The following is a 21,604-nucleotide window of genomic DNA, read 5'->3' as shown; positions in this document are numbered from 1 at the left end:
AAGGGGACACATTCACGGGGACACCACTCAGCAAGCATGTCCTGCCTGGCTCACAGCTCTTTTGGCTGCAGTGGGGTTGTTGCAACCATCCGACAGACCACCCCAGGGTCTGTCTTCTCCAAGGGGACGCACAGGCAGGTCGGTGTGCGGGATGCAGCCCAGCTGGGCACCTCCGTCACGCTCCGTCGGGACTCATGGAGAGCGATAACCAAAACCCCTGGCTGAATCTAATCAGCATGGAGGGCTCCGGTCTCAAGCAGGGAGAAACCCTGATATATTCCCCGGAGAAAAAGAGATGTGAAATTATCCTTGCCAGGCTAGGGAGGGCTTTTAAATTGCAGCAGAAGTGTTTGAGAGATAGCTCTGCTCTCCACAGGAGCTTCTCCCCATCCTTGGGATTTAAGCCTGTTAATAGTGGAGTATGATGATATTATCTGTTTGTATTGCACATTTTATCACAAACAGTTCCTAAAGTGATTTGCTATCATGTCCTCTGAGAGCTGCTGAAACACAGGCCCTGTTGGGAAGCAGCAGCAGAGCAGCCACCACCCCACTGACAGGCAGGGGAAAGGGGGAATTTGGACCAAGAAAACCACGTCCTTAGTTCCTCAGATCCTCAAAAACCAGCAAGGATGTGGGAGTTAACGGTCCTACCCAAAAGATCTGTGTATGAGAAAGTCTGCTCTGTCTATTTAGCTTGGTGGGATGGCAGAGCAAACTCTGACCTTGGCCAGGTTTGGATCAGAGGCTCCTGGGAAAAGCAGCAGCTCCAGCCTCAAGCCCGATCCATCCCTCACTGCTCTGCAACGGACCCACATTCCTTTCAGAGAACACAGCCTATGTCCACCCCAGCTGCTGGACCTGAGCCACCATCCCTGGTCCTCACGCAAGAACACGTGGAAATGCATTTCTCCAGCCTTCCTTCTGGAAAGACGCTCACGCAACAAAACCTGGGGTGATTTCTGTAAGCTCTGCTCAAAAAACTGCCTGACCCACTGATATTAAGAGCATGGACATGGGGAGGGTGGTGTTAGAGGGAAAAGGAGATGAAAGGGCAGGGGAGCGGGAGGAGAGGAAGAGTGAGACTAGGAGAGGAAAAGCAAAGGGATTTACCCCAGGTGAGCAATGGCCGGGAAGGGTGGGAGAGGCAGCGACTCACAGCCCTGCTGTGTGCAGCCCCAGCAGATGCACGTGATGGTCTCCCCGAGGATATCTCTCTTTGCAAAAGCTGCAGACGAGATCTCAGAAGCTGATAGCGGTGGCAGCAGGAGAAAATGAAATGAAAGCTCTTCTCCAGATGGGGAAATGCCTGTGTTCCTCACCCTCCCATCAACTCCAAGAGGCTCAGATGTTGGCATCTGTTCTCCAGCTCCCAGCCCAGAAAAGGGAGGATCGATGGGGTTACAGATCTCCAACGGAAAGCAGAAGCTTGCTCCTGTGTTTAGACACAAAATCGAGCAGTTTTCTCCCAAACCAACTGACGGACAAGCCTAAACCCTGCAGCCTCCAGGCCAAAACCCAAACAATCCACCTGCATCCAGAGACTCTAACTCTGCGGAATTAACCCGGGCTGCCCTGACCTCCTGCTGGCTCTTCCATGGGGATGTCAGGACCCTCCAGGCATCTCCCCGTGCCGCCACTGCCACTCAAGGTCTGACAGTCCTCCAGCACCATGGCACTGTCCCCCGTGTGCCCGCGAGGGCAGGCAGTGCCTGCCACCGAGCATTTGTCGCAGCACGGGGAACGGCAAGAGATGGTCCCAGAAACCCCAGCGCTGCACGGGGCAGGCAGCACGTGGCAGCGGCGGTGTGGGCAGACCTTCCCCGGAGCACCGCTGCGGCTTCGCTCGGGATGAAGCCCGGGGCTGGGGGTGAGGGTGGCTGCGTGTATGCTCCATGCTTGGTGGGACTAGCGAAGGCAGGACCAGCTCCTGCCTGAACCACCTGGACATCCAGGCTGGAAGACTGCAGTGCAGTCACCTGCAAGCATCACCTGGCGATGCACATAACTGGAACAAGTATTTCTGTGCGTTTTCCTTTGATACACGAAGATGGATGGGTACTTTGCAGAAGTGTTTCCTTCCCTAAATGCCAAGCGCAGACGCTGTGCCCTATTCTCCTCCCGTTGGCCACTTTTTGATCAGACACGGTGGGCACAGGCACGCATACCTCCAGAAGCACTGGGGAGAGGCGAGAGCCTGTGGCTTTGTGCTGGGAGTATCAGTGGAGACACAAAGTGATTTCACCCGCAGCTACCTCGTCGCCTGATTGACACTCGGCAATAAAGAGCTTCGCCACATAATCACGGTGCATTTGGGATGCGGCACCAGTATTTTGCTTTAACCCAGTGACAGCTTTAAACAGTAGTTAAAGTATATGTTTATATTAATGTCATTAGTTATTTTTGTGGTTTTTACAGAAAAGGCTTTTCCTTGAAACAGCGATACAGTAAACAACAGCTCAGGTGTCTTCCGAAGACATCTCTACCTCTACTTTCAGATGAACTGTTGAAGCGAACAGGAGGGGAAGGATCTGAACTGAGATTAAACAAGCAGCAGCTTGACTTGATGATAACAAGGGATGAGGGATCAGGCGCTGCTGTTGGGAGCCTCTTACCTCCCACCACTACGGGGTAAATGCAGGAGCCTGAAAACCCCTCTTCCCACACTCAGCGTCCTGCTGTGGCAGCAAGGACTTGCCACGTCTTCACATGTGACAAGTGGCTGAGACCTGACCTCTGTTAGCACACCTACGACTGGGTAAAGCCAGGATGGGGGCACAAGTGCCGTTGTGTTCAGGCATCTATCCCAGCCTTGCCAGAAAAGATGTTAAACTAACCTTATAACAAATGAGAGAAGGAGCTTGGCATTTACTGGTAGAGAGAAACAATAATAAATGATGTTTTTTATTAAGAAATATTACCTGGAAAGTTTATTTCTATTCCAAGGGCCTTCAACAAACAGCAATGTAATAAAGAGGAAAAAGAAGATGGGAAGGGGAAAATTAGAATAATGAAGATGATCAAATAAAGACACACAGATATATATGCCTTAAGTCAATAACACCTAGACGTCACGGTTGGGTTTGTGTTTTTCTGCAATGAAAGAAAGGCCACATTTCATAAACTGATACAAATTATCCTGGAATCAAAATGAAAATGGGTACAAAAGAGGTGGTGAAATATTATCAGTCAGGAATGGGAACATGGGTCCTTCCATCACTGTCACCAGGCGGCTGCGACTCCAGCAGATGCGCCAAGCTCAGCCTTGGGGCCTGCTGCTCCACCGCGAGGGTTTGGGCTGGTACAGGAGCCCCAGGAGATGCTGTGGTCTCCCCTCCAGCCCCTGTGTGTCTCCAAACCTGCGAGGGTACCATCTGTGGCTGGGCACAGCAGCGTGGGGCAGAGGCAGGCTGCCCTCTGCTCCCCCTAGGCACAGGCGTAAATTCCTGTCCTCCAGGGACAATGATGCAATGATGCATCCTTCAGTGATGCAGTTTAAAGACTCATTTGGGAGTTGGGGGAAATCCAGCTACCAGCTTTCACAAAGATCCTTGGCCCTTCTCCTCAACCTCCCACCGCCACCAGCAAGCCTTGGTAAATCAGAAACACCGTTTCTTTTCTTCCAGAAGCGTAATCCTGCCTAAGAGCTCCTCCTCCCATAGATATGCGCAGCAGAGATGCAGCCAGAGCCATCGGAGGTGCTTGGAACCAGCTCTGCTCTTTCCGCAGGGGAATGCCAAAGAACCAGACTGGTATAAAGCCCTTCAAGGTAACACCATCACATCTGTGCTGGGACTTTACTAACAGAGTAGTGATAGAGCACTGCCCCATGACGCCACACTCCTGGAGGTATCAAAGTGGTGGCTTCAGACCTCTTAGCAAGCCTGGTACAGCTCCTGGTGGCTCCGACATGCCATGGGGGTAACACACCACCTGGGAATACTCTTCTGCCTCCTGCTTTGGCTTACATCCACTTCTTGATGTGACACCATGATGGACATGCCAGACCTGTCTCGCATCTCGGCAGTGGTGGTCACCTATCATTAACTAGGTGACTCAGGCATTGTTCCTGAGCTACTGCTCAGTTCCCAGCTGGTAGCAGAAGTTCTCAGCTTCTGCCCTTACCCGTGAGACCTTGCATTGCTGGCAGTCTTAGATTCAATCATTTCTCTTCTACTCGTGTTGAGATCACCCAGGTCTTCTGGTATGACATTACATGCCTCTGTATTGAGGATACTTCTCAGCATTGTGTCTCCAGAGCATTTCATTAGCATAAGACTAATTTTTATACCAAGGTCATTAATTGAAACATTATGTGATGAAAACATTGTCATTCCTGAAACCTGTCCTTGAGAAACTTGGTGAACTGTCAGCCCTTTGCTCAGTGCTTCCCTGCTCCACTCTGCCTCACATTTTATTCCGCTAATTCCCACCTCCTCTGGTTTAATTAACATGAGATAGGTGAGGTAGTCAGGCTGTGAATCATCGAATCATAGAATGGTTTGGGTTGGAAAGGACCTTAAAGATCATCTAGCTCCAACCCCCTGCCATAGGCAGGAACACCTTCCACTAGATTGCTCAAAGCCTCCTCCAACCTGGCCTTGAACACTTCCAGGGATGGGGCATCTACAACTTCTCTGAGCAACCTGTTCCAGTGTTTCATCACCCTCAGAGTGAAGAATTTCTTCCTTATATCTAATCAAAACCTCCTCTCTTTCAGTTTAAAGCCATTGCCTCTTGTCCTACCACTACACATCCTTGTAAAAAGTCCCCTCTCCAGCTTTCTTGTAGGCCCCTTTAGGTACTGGAAGGCTGTTAGAAGGTCTGAAACTGCCCAGGAAGTGAATTTCGGGGTAATAATGGAAAAAGATGACATGGCTTGGGGAAGAGGCTGGTCTGCATACTCACATGTTGCAAAGGTGACCCAACTCTGAAGCGTGCATCTCGGCAGGCTTGTCTCTGCAGGGAGGAGGGAACCACGCAGATGCTCTCAGGGACAGACCAAAGCCGTCTGCGGTCCCAGCAATGGCCTGGCATGGTGCGACTCTCCGTTCCCACCTCCTGCCGGTCACTGCCTTCTCAGGAGGTGGAAACAATATCTGGATTTAAAGGTCTGAATCTGAATTTGCTTAGGAAACACTCTGAAACCTTCCTCTTTGCACACACCCTTCCACGACGATGCCTGTACTCCACAGCAGGACCCTCAGCCCGCTCCTGGAGCGCCACAAACCTGTCCCGGCAGATTTTACAGTGGGAAGGACCAGCATTGCAGCATTGCTGCATCCCAGAGAGACGTCACTACTAGCACTTAACTGGACGTGGATCACCAAAGTTACTGTGTGTGTAGCAATAAGGAGACCTGCAGAGAGGATGCTGAAGTGTAAGGCACAAGAAATAGAAGGTCCTCAATGGACGGAGGAAAACGCTGTATCCACGAGGAGCTGTTCTGGAGCTCAGCTGATGGGAAGGTCAGCACAAATGTCCTCATGGCCCAAAGTCTCCTTAACTCTTCCCTCCAGAAGAGTGGCAGGCAAGAAGTAACCTCAATGATTGCATTTCTTTGTATGACCCCATCTAAAACTTTCAGCATCAGATAAACAGCTCCCAAGGGTCAATTAACATGTCTTGAGATGATTAGAGTCTGACACTGATGAAACCCAGCAGTAATTAGCAAATTAAAAAAAAAAACCACCCTTTTGATTAGTACTCAGCATAATTCCCTCCAATTATTCAAAGTTCATGACTACAGGGGGTGGAATATCTCCAGGAATATTTATTTATATCCCTATTTTTTTCCAATCAACTTTGTGAATCTAGTTAATCATCAGCACTTGAACTTGTTAACTTGGAGAGATTCAGAGCTGTCAGTCTGTCTGATTGCTGGAGACAGCCTGGAGAAGAGTTTGGGGAGCACAAAGAATCCAAATATCTGTCTCGGGCAAAGAAAAAGCAACGAAAAAACGAGAAGAAAGCAAAAAAAAAAAATTCCCAACTCACTGCTGCAGCAGAGAAAATAAAAATACAGTGTTTTCCCTCTCTTTGTTTAGAGTCACAGCTTGGTGCTGGCATGTTTTGCATCAGCCTGTCAGACGGTGCTTTGCAAAGGCAGGCAATGCACCTCCTTCTGCACATGGACAAAATCCTCTCTGAAGAGACGCTCCGTGCCTGCAAAGCCCAAATATCCGGGCAGGAGCAGCTCAGGCAGCCAAGCTTCCCCTGAAAATATGCTCCACAGTAATGCAAGCAAAGAATGGCCTTAAGCTATTAAGGTCCTTGGCTGCAGGTGCAGCACATCAGTCCCCCAGGCAGCCCCCCACTGTGCTGGGCAGGGCTGACCTGCTCACCATCCATGGGAAGCAAGGGCAAGCCGCAAAAAAAAGCTGGAATTGCTCTGGAAGTCGTCGTTGCCTGCGGGGAAGCTTTGCTAAAGCATTTCATGCCTGTCTTCGAACAGTTTAAGAAGAGCTTTCCTGCCCTAAATCCTCCCACATCCTTTCCAGCAGGAGGGAAGGGTCTGGGGACCATAAAACCTCATCTTCTCTACCCCTTCTCAAAGCTGCCCCAGTGACCAGCGCCCACAGCTGCCTGAACACAGAGATGGGGCGGGGACCAGCACCTCCCTGCTGCCATCAGGGGAGGGTGGATGTGACCCCATCCCATGGCCCCATGTGCTCCAGAACTAGCACTGTCCCCTTGCTCTCATAGCTGTTTCCAGACCTACAGGAGAGGTAGATGAACATGGAGCCAGAGGTGCCGTCTCGAAGGATCAAGGTGGTCGGAGCACCGTGAAGCTTTATCAGGAAAACCCTGCAATCTCAGTGCAAACCTTTCTGATTAAAGCTACGCAGAGAGGCCAGGCACACTCCCGTTTCCCGACACAAGCTCTCAGCAGTCCCATCTCCACCGGTTCTTGCCTGCTGCAAGTCACATTGCTGGGGCAGAGACAATCTCCATCCTGGTGGCATGAAGGCACTGCCCTTGCTGCCCTACCTGGACAAGTGCTGGGGGCATGGAGATGTGACCACCTGGAGAATGGGCTTGCCAGGCTCTGAGCTGCAACTTCTCCACCCTCTGCTTCATTAAAACCTTCTTCTCTGCCTGAGCGAGCCCTGAGGGATGGAGAAGACTGGTCCCAGATAGGAAGACATACGCTTAAACCTTTCAAAGCCATTTTTCATTGGACTTTTCTATATTCATCACTGCAGACTAACAGAGATTTTCTCTCTAGTTTAGATGATTTTTTTTTTTAATTTAATCCTATCCAGCGAGAGCCCTCTAGGGAGCTCCTAACCCTGCTTTAATAACATGCTCATTAGCGAGGTTATTCAGGGAGTGGTTTCTATTTGACACTCCAGCATCTTTCCAATTAATGTTGCTTTAAAACAAGCAAACCTTAAAAAAGAGAGAATATCAAACAGCTCAGAGTCAGCACTGTGGGAAGCCAGCAATTTCCTCTGGATTTTCATCTCCCTTCTCTCCAAAATTTGATTCTTAGTATCTCAGCCATTTGCTGAGACAGGACTAAATTGAAAGACTACAAGGCCCTGCCGTCCCGGTAGCTCAGGGATGTCAAACCAGCAGCCAGCACACCAAGTGGGACACCAAGGGTGGTTTTGTGGAGCTGGATTAGGTCCTGCATGAGGCACGCTCTGTGCCATGCACGTGCAAGGTCATACCAATGCATGCAGGCACTCCCATGGCCAAGGGACAACAGAGCGATGTCTCTTGCCATCTTTGCAACTGGAAATCCCTCCATCAGCTCAACACCTCCCAGCAGAGGAGGTCTTTCCCTTGGTCCCTCACTTGTGCACAGCAGCACAGGCTGCTGCAGCAGCCAGCAGGACCCTGGGTACCTGGCTTACCTATGTATTTACAGATTGAATTTTCCCTTTGACTTAGTTATTCCATAATGGGATGGTCTGAGGGTTGAAATAGCTCTGAACTGAGCTCTGAGATCATTTCCACCCAGTGACCTCACATGTGGTATTTGCCAGGGGTGTGCCTCAGTTTCCCTTCCATGAAGGTTTGCTCTGGACACAAACTCCACAGTGGGGTGCTGGGGTCTCTTGGAGGTCAAGAAGATGGACAGCCTTGCACAGCAGCTGCTGCAGAAGGTGAGGCATTGCAACACCGGGACACGAGTTACCGAACATAGTTTCAAAACATGCTCAGTTTGCCCACAACAAGCAGGACTGAAGCACCTCCTTCACTGCCCACCACTTCCCCGCTGCAGTAATAGGACCTATTAATTTCATTTTAGGCATAGAAAATTGAAATCTGGGTCAGAAGAGTGGAAAGCAGAGGCACGCACAGAGCACAGCCCACTGCAAAGAAATACCACCAGCTGCAAAGGGAGCACGGCAGGGACGGATTCTGCCCTGTTGGAGGGCTGGCACTGCTCCACTGACCAAAGAGAGCTGGAGCCATCTGCACCCCAGCTCAGCTCGGCCCCGGAGGGCTGAGAGCAAGTGCTGCTTGGGCCAGGGATGAAATCAAAGCGGTAAAACACCAAGAGAAGAGATAAGAAGGTTAAGAGCCCGTAAATTCCTAGAGCTGGTAACAATACCAAGAAGAGATTTGTGCAGGGCTTCCCTCTGCGTTGTCCTCAAGTCATTCCCCACGATTTGGACTGAAATAAGTGGATAATTGCGTTGCCTACCACAGCTTGCGAAGCACACGTCTCTGCCTGTGACGCAGGGAATAATGTCGGCGTTACCCGGTTGTGGGAACAGCTCAACTCAGTACGTCTGCTGGCTTCCTCCGCTCCCTATTATCACAAGTCCCCCTTAGGCTCTTCTCTTTGCCTTCCCCAGCCTTTTGCAGCATTTTGGCTCTTTCCTCATTAATTAAATTACAACCGTCTGCAGCCAGAGCTTGAATTACACCTGCCTAAAGCGATCGACGGTGATGGGAATTGTCGTATCATTTCCATCGCAAAGATTCCCGTGCAAGTCAAACCAAGCAGGGAGCGCAGGCATATGCCGAGCTGCGAGATGGATTCCCTTCTGCTGACACGCACCCAAGGCCCATCCCGAGCTCTTCTTTGCAAGAGCTTAAGAGCAAAGCTGAGCAGAATGTTTTATTATTCTTTTTCCCCTTGGGCTGGGGCTCCTTGCAATGGTTTGCAGCCGGAGCAGAAGATGCTGACGCTGGCCGGAGTTGTTTGTGGGACCCAAGGTAGTGCTAGAGATGAGGCACAGCCCACGTGCATCCGGCTCCGCTGTTTCAGAATTATTTCTTTACATCAGACTCGCAGCAGCTGGTGTTTCCCCAGCTTGTTTCACGGCTGCGGTGGAAGAAGAAAAGCCAATGAAAGGGATATAACTGAAACAGAGCAAGTGAGAAGCAGGCACCAAAAGATGAAAGAGTATGGATCAGTGAGGCTATATGGAAGCTCTCCCCAGCAAACCTCGTGCCAGGATTTCCCCAGGGATTGTCCGCTCCCTCTCTCCACGTTGCACTGCGGTGCTGATGCTAGTTCTCCTCTTCACTTGCTCTCTGCTCCCCTGGAAAGTCCTGATCATACACACAGCAAATGGGACGCCCAAGACTTCCCAGTGTGTTGGGAAAAGTCTGTCCCCATTTGGTATGGGCAGAGCTCACGGAAGGCTGCAATGGCTACATCGAGAGTGCTGCGAGAGGACCTGTGAGCAGCTCCAGGAGAGGAAGGTCAGGCATCAGGTGAACCCTCAGTCCCCCATTTCCATCAGCTCTCCCACCAAACTGGGCACAATGTTTTCAGTAAATATCAAACCAGCCAGTAAATGGACAATCCAAGAAGCAAAACCATTGGTGAAATCAGGCTGAATGGGGGAAAATTGCAATGAAAATCCCCGGGGGAGGGAGGCAGAGGGAAGATGTTGCCCTTTTGGAAATGAAACCTCCCACTGTGGTTTCAAAGGGCAGTTTTCTTTAAGGCCAGACCTTGCTTTCAAAGTGAAGCAGGGAGAAGGCAAGAAAAGTTTTTGACAGGTCAAATAACCTAAAGCAAAACATTTCAGTTCAGGTCCAATGAGACATCTGTGGTCTCCAGCTGAGAGACTAGGGGAGAGGAGAGGGGGGGACCTGAACCAAATTCTTCCCCCCTGATTTATTGGACCAGATACCAGCCATAAGCCTTCTGACTCGCCAGCTCTGCTCTCCAGCCCAGGACCATGTCAGGGGCACCCATGGGACACTGTTGGGAGAACATCTCCCTCCTGCTCGATCTTGCTACAGTGTCATCACTCGGTAATTGCGATGCCCCTTTCTGTTGCTACAGAAACAGCCATGATGTCATCCCCGCAGACGAGAAGGTAGCGCAGGAGCTCCCGGGAAGGGCAGAGAGGTGACACAGGATCACGTCCTGCCTGTTCCAAACCCCCAGGCACCCTGTCGCTGGGCACGCGGAGGTGTGTCAGGGAAGGCAAGAGCTGCAGGAAGAGCAGTGAATGGCTTTGTGTCCTCAGGAAACAAATTTTAAGCTTTCTGTACTGAAAAGTCACATTTTTTGGAGGTCTGGAATAGAGTCTTCGATGTATTTGTTTGGAGCAATAATGACATCCAGTGGCTGGTTAGCTCAGTCCTCAAGGGGAATCATGCATGAGCATCCCCCATCCTGTTCCTCTTCAAGGATGTTGAAGAGGAATTTTACTCTTCAAGAGTATATTTTACTCTTCAAGTGGGACAGGCTGGAGCAGACAGAGTCGTTTTTGCAAGTCACTCCAGGCTTCTCCCGCACCTGGAAGGTACAGCACCAGGACGAGCCCTGTGGCTCCTCCAGCAGCCAGAGAACCTGTTCCCAGGATGTGCTCCCACTGAAGCCTCCCCAGCAAGCCCCAAGCCTGCTTCTTTTGAAGTTAAAAGTCTCTTGACTTCAGCGAGGGAGTGGAACGAGAGCCAAGAGCTCTACTTCTCCTGGCCGCCCCGGGCACACCCCGGGCTTGCTGGAGGAGCATGTATGGTGAACACCAACATACAGAAGCAAGTCAGGCAGTGTGGGCACTACACGCTGACACAGTTTGTGGTGTTGAGTGACAAGAGCTGAGATGTTTGAGGCCAGGCTGAGCTCCTTCTGCGCCCAGGGAAACCAGGGAACCCTGAAACACTGTGACACCGTGACAGGGTATGTGGGACACAGGATGCCAACACGGGCCAACTCAGTGGGATGTTGCTGTGCCCACGCCAAGGGTGACACTGACCGCTGTGCCCCACAGCTTTCTCAGCAACTGCCCTGAGAGGGGTCCCCAGGCACGCACACCATGGAGAAGGGGACAGTGCCTGGGACACATCTCAACTCCAGCAAACGCGGCATAGAAGAAGCACCTTTGCCTGCATGGTGGGCAGGAGCACTTCTCCTTGGTGCCACGAGGATGGTCTGGATTCAGTATCTCCTCCCAGCCATGCTGTTCTTCCGTCAGTCCCAGCCAGGTTCTGTGTGTGGCATTTGCAGAAGCAGCGGCTGGAGATCCTCTTGGCAGCCCTCCTCCTGCAAGGTCAGGCTCCCAAGCAGGCACAAAGCCAACCTGAAAAAACCCCAAGCAGCATCTCAGGGCCTTTGGCAAGACACAAGGAGATCTTGTCCCTTTTGCCCAAATCAGGGGCTGGGACAACATCATTTGGGGATATGAGGCACAGCGTATCATCAGGATTTCCATGGGATGAAATGAGACTCAGCGTCTGGGGCTCAGCCACCACAGTGGCTTCGTCACCTCCCCTGATGAGGTCAGAGGCAGGAGAATTATTTATTTGAAGCCAGAGCCCAGCTGTCGGGTCTTTAAGGTCTCTGAATGCGTCCCCTTGCAGAAAGCTAGGTTGGCAAAGCCTGCCAGGAGCGGTTTCTCCATTCGCCCCTGCCAACGATTACTGGGTCAGGCGGAGGTTCCACTCTGGAGCTGATGGCTTTACATGCATGGATGTCCCTGGTTCCCCTCGAGGCTCCAGCAGCAAATGCAGCTCAGCTCACGTGCGCCCAGACCCTGAGTAAGGCACTGAGACGTGAAGAACGCAGTTACGCAAGTGGAGCAGCCAGTGCCGGTGCCTCTGCCCCAGCCGCTCGCGAGATGGGCTGAGCCAGCTGAGGGGCTGGCAGAGACACCGCCAGCGCTGCCGGCTGGAGCCGAGCATCCCATGAGGGCTCTGGCATGGCTGCCAGAGTGGACTAGACATTAGGGATGGATATGGGTGCAGGCCACGGCCATGGTACAGTCTCAGGAGGCCCCCAGCCCTCGGCAGCAGCCACGAAGCTCTGCCTGGCATGTGCTAGGATAGGAGTGTGAGGTTTGCCCCACGTCCGCTTATCATCTCAGCTGTAACTGCATCTCAGGAAGAGCCATTTTTGCCCTGGATTAGCAGATGGAGCCGTTCATCTCAAAGGAGCCTGGGAGAATGCTAAAGTCGATTGAGCCAGCGTACTAATTGCAGAGGGTCAACAGGCATCTCTCACTGCCCTGGAAGATGTGCAAAGACCCATGAACAGTCAGGGACCCAGGAGATTAGTTGATTTAAGGAATCACCTCTTTAGAAAGCTACCTTAAGAGTAAGATCACCACCTTATTGCATGGGCTGTGCTCTCCACAGTGGCTTACGTTTCCCCAGCCCCAGTTGCCCCGGTTTCTATCATAGCCTACAAGCTCTCATACACCTTCATCTCAGAGAGCCAGTTGCTGCAATGGCTTTGCTCACACTCCTCACTCCTCGGAGAGAATCGCTGCGGGTGCCCTGCACCCAGGCACAAGTGCAGGGGGAAAGTGCCTCCTGCCATACCTGTTAGCAGGGCAAGTCCATGATTGCACAGCTGTACTAGCCTCAAAACTGCCTCTCTCCAGCTCACAGGGGAAAGGGACTCTGCCAACACGGTGCTTCTCCACTGGGTGTTTCACCCATGTAATGAACAGGCTTCTTTTTTTTTCTGCCCTTAAAATTAACAGCAAGTGCTCAGAGTCAGTCTGCATGGGAGGTGCACTGTAAAGCCCAATGTGTCTGTCTCCTGCCGCTTCTGACAGGCCAACAGTGTCTCAGCAATGCCAGAAGAGGAGAAGCCCTCAGGCTCTCCCCTTGAAGTGCCGTGTGATGATGCGACAAGGAAATCTCTGCCGAAGCGAGGGAGAGATCAGCCACATCTGGCCCAGGCATTACCTTGGCCAACATATCAACTGTGTGGGACACCTTCATCTTCACAGACCCTTGGCCAGACACTGCCCGGGCCCAGGAGTCTGGTGGTCTCAGCCAGCACTTCTTGGGCAGCTGCTGGTGCACGGAGAGCAGGAGGCAATCCAGGACCAGCCTGCTGCAGAATTTTGTCCAGCGAGGAGTAGAAGAAAGAGATTGTTGCACAAGTGCAGGCAGAACTCCTCAAACGTTTTGGTAGGGATTTTTTCTGGGGGAGATGAGAGAACAACCAGCCTTCGCGAGCACGCAGCACGGTGCAAGAGCAGGGAGGGCAGGACGCAGATCCAACCCCAGCAGCGAGCGGGTGCATGGCTGCAGGCAATGCTGCCAGCTGGTTTGCAATCTCATTTCAGACAGGCACTGTCTGCCCTGCCTTCAGTTCATCCCAGTTGCTCATTTCTGGTCTGTGGGGAAGGGAAGGAAGAGGAAAGGAAAGGAGAGGAAGGAGGAAAAGGGAAAAAAGGAAATAAAAAAAGAGAAAAGCTATTGCAGACCCCAAGGACCCTTCCAGCACAACATTTAATAGGCTTTCTCCTGTTATATTAGCACTAGACAATCAAACTGTTCAGCACAAGGTTATTTCCCTCTAGGATAGAGCGGTGACTTGGCGAATGGTTAAGGAGATCTAACAGACATGTTATTGCATTCCTGAAGGCTGAGGGATCACCAACGGCCCGTGCTGGTCTCTAATTGCCTCTGTGCTGCTGGGCACACTGGGTGTGGAACGAGGCAAACTGGAGGTCCCAGCTGAGGGAAGTCACCCCAAGCCCTGCCTTTGCCCCGGGGAGGAAGGGTCCCCATTCCCTGGCCAGCCTCCGATATTTGCCGTTCCTCTCCCGGCCCACCTGCGCAGACACGCGGCTCCGCTGGGCTCCCCGGCGCGCTGTTGCCAGCTGCCATTGACCAGCTGCCACTTCACCCTCCTGAGAGGTCTGACGCCGCCATCAAATCCTCCGTCGCTTCGCAAAGTGCTGTGGGAACAAACACAAATCCTGCTGGCAGCACGTGCCGATACCTGCAGCCACCCCTCCTGCCTGCGCTGGGGACGCACTGAGCACCCCGAGTGCTGAGCACCGAGCGATCCGCTGCCCACTTCCACCACGGCTCCCAAACGGCCAGTCTTACGGCTAAAAAGCGGTTTTCAGTTATGTCAATGGATTTTTTTCTCTTCCAGCTCATGCCCACAAGGTATGGTTTTGTCAGTCACTAATTAACACAAATAATTTCTTTCCTTGCTTTAGGCAGAGGTCCTTACACCCTGTATCTTAGCCTGAATCTCCCCAACTTTCCTCCACAGATTTAATTTCACTCATCTTTGTCCTGTAACTCCTCACTGCAACTTCCCGCTCCAACGCCTCACTGCCGTGCCCCAGGCTGGCTGGGATTCCCCTGTGGTCTCCCCTGTGCTGCACAAGGCAGAACAGCTCCTGGGTCTCACACGCAGAACGTCCAAGTGGCACATCACCTGCTGCAGGATCTTCTCTCTCTCTCTTTCTTCTTGTCTTTATTCTTTCCTCTTCTTTCTTTCTTTTTCTCTTTCTTTTCTTTTCTTTTCTTTTCTTTTCTTTTCTTTTCTTTTCTTTTCTTTTCTTTTCTTTTCTTTTCTTTTCTTTTCTTTTCTTTTCTTTTCTTTTCTTTTCTTTTCTTTTCTTTTCTTTTCTTTCTTCTTTTCTTTTCTTTTCTTTTTTCTTTTCTTTTCTTTTCTTTTTTCTTTCTTTTCTTTTCTTTTCTTTTCTTTTCTTTTCTTTTCTTTTCTTTTCTTTTCTTTTCTTTCCTTTCCTTTCCTTTCCTTTTCTTTTCTTTTCTTTTCTTTTCCTTTTTCTTTCTTTTCTTTTCTTTTCTTTTCTTTTCTTTTCTTTTCTTTTCTTTTCTTTTCTTTTCTTTTCTTTTCTTTTCTTTTCTTTTCTTTTTCTTTTCTTTTCTTTTCTTTTCTTTTCTTTTCTTTTCTTTTCTTCTTTTCTTTTCTTTTCTTTTCTTTTCTTTTCTTTTCTTTTCTTTTCTTTTCTTTCTTTCTTTTCTTTTCTTTTCTTTTCTTTTCTTTTCTTTCTTTTCTTTTCTTTTCTTTCTTTTCTTTTCTTTCCTTTTCTTTTCTTTCCTTTTCTTTTCTTTCCTTTTCTTTTCTTTTCTCTTTTCTTTTCTTTCTTTATTTTCTCTTTCTCTTTTTTCTCCCTCCCTCCCTCCCTCTTTTCATTCTTCCTTCCTCCCTCCCTTCCTTCCTTCCTTCCTTCCTTCCTTTTCTTTTTTATCTTTTTTCTCCTTTTTCTCATCTCGTCTCTTTATTTCCCTTTCTTCTTCTCTTTCTCCCATACCTCATTTCCTTTCAATGCTCTGATTTCAACCCACAGCCACCATTTCTGTCCTATTGCCCTATTCCCCCCTCTTACTACATTTCATTTCAGGCCTCTAATTTACTCGGATAGAGTTACATTATCAAGAATAAAAACATCCATGTAGTTAAAGCTCTGGGTCTGACAGATACAGGTTTAACTCCCAGCCCTGCCACATTCTGTTTGTACAGTAAGGTGCTTAGATATGACAGCAGTGAGTCCCACAGAAAATCCCTCCTAGGGTTATTTATAGATGATGGTATGCTGCATTTGAAAATCTAGTCCCTACAGGTGCACAGTCACTCGATCCCACATTTCCCTAGTCCATGTGGCTCTTCTGTGGAGTTTAGAAACCTCAATACCTCCCTAGCCTGGCACTGCTATGTTGCTGGCATAAATCCTAGCTCCCCTGTGCTGCAGCAAGCCATTTAGAGCTCTGTTAAATGACATTACCTTTTCCTTGTATAGTTTTGATCTGAAGCACAGGAGAAAGCTAACGGAGGGAAATCAGCATTTCAACTTGGTCATGTGGCAGTTCATAAGCAAGTCAGCTTATATGTGGGTTTGAATGATAAAGAAATTGGCTAGTGGGAAGAATATTTACAGGAGTCTTTTCCCAGCTTTGGAATTAGAGAAAATAATCCTACTAAATTAAACAAAAGTGATAATAATATAAGAGAGTGTTTCTTAAACGTAACAGCTTCCTTCCTTGCCAGCAACATAGAACTCAATGTTTTCAACACATGTATAATACATTTTTAATGTAAACAGCGGGAGGCATAATTCCAGCATAGGATGTGAAATAGAAAGAGAAATCGTTCAGGAAGGGAGCTGGGGAAATTGCTAACGATGCACACAGAATGGAACTTTCTCTAAATCCCAAGCTCTGTCTGCGGGGCATTACAGCATCAATGCCATTATCACTGCACACCATGGACAGCTTATTGCTATTAATTACGTTAGCAAAATAAAGGATCCTTTCTGGCCGGACTGGATGGACAATGTTAAGCCATGCTGGAAAAGCTGGATAAACCTCATTAAGGAGAATTTGGCACTGGGAGAGATACAGGGTACTTCAAAAGGAAAAATGGCTTGTGATAATGGATTTCTTGGGAGTCAGGACACAACTGGGCACTGTACTTATCCTGCAGCCAACTGCTCACAGAGGAGGGGAGGTCTTCCTGGGAAAGGGCCCTCCACTCACCTTGCCACCTTCTCAGCCACATGCTGTAATGGTGCTGCATCGTAACTGTAATTTTGGGGTCACAAGCCTCTGCCCCTTTTTTTCAGGGCTCCTCAGTAAAAGAGCATGCGGCTAAAGGGCTATGGCCACAGGCATGCACACAACAGGACAGCAGATCCCTGGGAAGCTGCTATTTCCAGTGGTTCCCAGTCTGTATGGATGGCTGGGCTGCACGTTCTCCTGTGTTCGCTCCATCTTGTCTTTGCACTGAAGACGCGGTGAGGGATGAAGGAGCAGGTTTATTATGCATGCAGACAAGAGCGATCAGGGAGGGATGGCAAGGACGCTTTGGGGACAAGGTTAGAATTCAAAATGATGTAGACAAGTTGGATGAAATGGCCCCAAATACCGAGGTGAAATGCAAACTGAGGACAACAAGAAGGCACTGCATTTCAGTGGGAGGCACAGACTGCTCACATCCAGGGTGGGAATGAATGGAGGCACGGCCTTTCTTCCAGAAAGGAGCTGAGATAACGGCAGACATGGGGCAAGGGTCTGATATGAGAAGGCACGGAGTCCTGCAGCTCTGCCTCAAATGAGGAACGGTCCTTCTCCTTATGTAGCCTAAGAAGTAGCAGAGAAGGGATGTTAGCCTCATCTCTCCCCCAGCTTAACTGCTAAGTCCTTAAGGCCTTTAAAAGATAACCTTCAGGAGGAAGGGAATGGTCTGTTCTCCATAGCTGCAGCAGACAGGACAAGATGTCAATGGGTTTAAATTCCAGTGAAAGTAAATCAGGTTGGACATGGAGGACTGCTTAACAGGGTCTCTGAAGCAGATTAACCTTGGGGTGCTGGGGAGTCTCTACGTCGAGGGACTTAATAGCACAAGAGCTGTAAACTTTCCTCCCCTGTTAGTGTACAGGTCTTTTCTCCCTTCTGTGGCATCTAAAATGCCATCTGTGTGGCAAGAGGAATTCGGGAATTTTATCCATCCTCGAGGAGACGAGCTGATCTGGGTTCCCCTGAAGCATTCTCCCTGGCACAGGGGAGGCAAGGCCAGCTCATCATCCTATGTACTAATACTGCTCTGAATATTGGAAAAAGATAGGAGTGATGCTATTTTTGAAGGCAATATTGAGCATAAATAGACATGGCAAGGCGCCAGCTTCAAAACACAACTGTTTCCAATAGAGCCGGGCAAGGCATTCAAAGAGTCTTTTGAAAAATCTATTAAGGCTCCATCAAAACAAGGAGCTTTTCAGGATGACAGACACATAGGTGCCTCCTTCAGCTCACTCATTGAAACAGAAAAACCAGGCATGTTTTCTGCTCATTTTCTTTCATTCAGATTCAGCCCCCCCAGGGGGGAAAAAAAAAATCATTAAAGTTCCTGTTGCGGGGAAGAAGGCAGCATCATTTCAAGTTTTAACAGATCTTCTATTGATCAGGCTTAAATCCGCTGTGCACTGCCTCCAGTCGAGCTCTCGGCTCCGCTCCGCTGCTGCTGACATGGAAGGGACTTATCAGGCAAGCGGAGAGCTCGCCGGTCCGCAACCCTCATCCGGTGCTCAAAGCTTCAACATGCAGAAGCCTTTCAAGGCTGAAAAGCCCAAGTTTTTGCCTTTCCACCAGTAGGTCTTTGAACACCTCTGGGTCTTCATAATAGCAGCGTCTGCTTCATCATCTCAATTTCTGCATGAGTCACAGTTCCCCTCATGTACTACTTTTCCTTTCCCGTTCTGCCTCAGAGATAAGATTTCAGTGTCCCAGAGCAGAGATTTGAGAAACCTCAGGCAATGGATTCATGTCCAGAGAAAAAATGAATCTTATCTATGACAAAAATGAAAAAGGGGGGGAAAAATGGGTTTGTAGTAAAATTGTTAAGAGACTAAACTGATGCTTCCTTAGGCAGTCCCTGGGACGTAAAGTATCAATTAATGTGCACATGATATGAAATATGAATAGGCCAGGGTTTTGACTCATCCCCCAATACAAACCAAGCGACGAGCTTGAGTCGGCAACACAAGTACCAATTTGAAGAGGAAAAAGGAAAACCTTTCATTTCAATCTGGATGTGCCTCCAGCCATAGCAGAGGGACAGCGGAAGAAATAAAGGTTAGGAAATGCCAAGATGTGGAGACACGAGCCAAGGGTGCCTGTGGTTTGCCTTGGACACGTGCCAGATGAAAGCCCCGGGTCCTCACAATCAATTCTTTCCCAGTCCTGAATCCAACATCTGCTGCAAACTCGTGCACGTGAGCAAGGACCTCAGACTGAAAAGGAACAACACACACTTCAGCTGTAGATCCCCAAGCACTGGGTCATGCTAATCAACCAACCCACTCAGTGCCTCTGGCAGTGAGGTATTTTTAAAAGACTATTTTAGGAGACAGGACAAGGACCAATTTGTTGAGAGAACCACCAGAATATTGGTCATTTGATTCTTTAGAAGGCAGTTGCTCTACATGTTTGCAAGGGACCTGAATGCTGGGGAGATTAGGCCCTCCTCTAGAACAGGTCCTCAGGACTTGTCCTTGGTTTTGCCCTCCAACTGTCCCAGGCAAGACAGCACATCCTGCGTGGCTGATGGATGCTCTGGACAAGGCAGAGCTGGTGCTCAGGCACTGAGGACAAACCAAAGCCAATTTTGATGCATTCTCTACTTACAGCTGCAGCACAATCAAATCCATCAAACGGGAAGAGGAGTTCAGTTGTCACTGTCATATCCCGGAGGAAGGCTGGGCTGACTCAATTAGAAGACGTACACCAGTATTGATTATTGCCAAGTACAAATTCTCTCTCTTTCCCAACTATGTGGTACTGATAGTTTATTTGCCCCCTCCAGGTTATTCTTAATTTCAAAACAACGTGATTGTTGTTGTTCCAAATGTACAATACAAATCGACAATAGAATATAGCTTGTATTACTGCAGTCCCTACTGGCCTCTGATGAGTTAGTTGAATTACCATCTGATTTCCTCATTTTTTTTTTCCTTTTTGCTTGTGGATTCCACGGTCTCTGAAAAGGTATTTCTTATGTTCAAAGCAAAGCCACCGCGCAGCAGCAGACTGTCTGAAAGATTTTTCTTGCCCCTCGATGCCGCCATAGAAGAGGCTGTATCTGTTCTGAAGATTTCCTCCTGTAACTGCAGCCGTCAGTCACTTACCTCATTCCCAGGGCAACTTATGCCTGAAGCATCAGTGTGTGGTGAGGACAGGTTCCTGAGAGCCAACCTCTCTCTGTACACTGGGACAACTCTTTGGGAGGGGACAGTAGAGCCTGTGAGCTCCCTACCTCCGTTTACACACAAAATGCATAGCCTGCCCCTAAGCGAGCACTGGATGTAGCAAGCTAAGGTCTTCCTGGATAAATAGAGTGCTAGATTCTCCCCAAACACATCTGTCTACCAACCTGTTTCTTCAGGTGGGAATGTGTCCCCTCTGCCTCTAGATATAAAGCCATTAGAGCACCTTGCTATAAACTTAGGAGCCTAAAGAGAGCTTTCCATAGCTGAAAACAGAGATCTCAAGGTCCTGCAGCTTGGTCAGAGCAACCAAAAAGGTCCAACTTTCTACACAAGCAGCACAATCTGGGAGCCCATCTTCTCTCACACCTGCAGTTTCTTGCGTGGAACTGGCAAAATGCACTGACTGCGTTGAATAGACTCAGAGGTCCCATGATCTCACCAGAAGATATTAAAATTCTCCATCTTTCTCTTGCCTGATGAAGGAGGGATGAACTGTGCTTGGGCCAGTTAGAAATTAAACCATTTCAAGTGTACAACATCTATTGCTCTCCTTGGGGATGACTCAGGATGTGAGCTACACGTTTCTGGTGGAATGGTACTGGAGAGGACAGCAGGGCCAGCACTTCAGCTCTGTATTTATGGGTATCATCAGAAAAGCTTTATTGGATACATATTTTGCATCCCCCTCTCTGGAGGATCCAGCTGACTTTCACAAGATATTTGTTCTCTTGCTTTCAGTAACCAATTTTATACATGTGTATATATACATATATATTTATATACACATCTAAGTTATACAGAAAGGATTTCGGTAAGAATTCCTCAAAGCATGGAGAAACAGTGGGTGTTTCCCACTTGACATAGGGAGGCAACATGGAACTCCAACCTTGAGTGCAAGTCCAAAGGGGCTGGAGTCGGTCTGGTGCTTCTACCTGTTACAGCATCATTCTTCCCTCCTCTAAAGAAGAACTGCAAAGTGCTTGCCTTGCACAAAGGCTACCTGTCAAAGCTGCTTTTTCTTCTGGCTCTCCACCAAGATGTGCTGCTTTCTCCATTTAAATCACCTGTCAGGGGCACCCAAGTGCCCTCCCTGAGGGTTAATTGTGAGGAGTGCCAGGTTCCCTGAAGGCTGATCACCAAGATGTACTCCTCCTATCAGTGGTCCCTGACAAGGAGCCTTGGGTTGTGTTTCAGAAGGCATGAAGTCTTCAGCACGTGGTCCCAAATGCCTGCCCCAGGGACAGGGCTCATGTGATGGCACGGTCGAGACATCAGAGCAGACAAGAGATCCGTCTGCGTTCAGATGGGTGATTCAGTACCAGCCCCAGTTTAGCATCTTGGTTTTGGCCTCTGTACCAGATGCCCTCATCAGAGTGTGTTCTCCTTTCTCCAAAGGGTGAGAGGTCCTACGATTTCCTCCCAAACAGGGAAAAAGGAAGTAATATTTTGAAAGTGTTCACAAAACCAGCATGTCCCACGGGTAGTTTGGGTCAATCAAATGTTTTCTTTTCTCTCTTTTCCCATGTAAGATAAAGTGTGGATGAAAAATTGACATGAAGTGAAATGACTGAAACCTCTTTTGAAAAATCATCAAAGCAGAACACTGTAACCTAAAAGTTACTTTTGAAAAGGGAGTGATCAAAATAATATGGACCAACATGTCAAAATAACATTTCCAACAAAAATTGCTTTGACAA

This window comes from Tauraco erythrolophus, chromosome 17, assembly GCF_009769465.1.
Source record: "Tauraco erythrolophus isolate bTauEry1 chromosome 17, bTauEry1.pri, whole genome shotgun sequence".
Lineage (NCBI taxonomy): Eukaryota > Metazoa > Chordata > Aves > Musophagiformes > Musophagidae > Tauraco > Tauraco erythrolophus.
The sequence above is the reverse complement of the archived record's forward strand: the minus strand, read 5'-3'. Positions refer to the sequence as shown.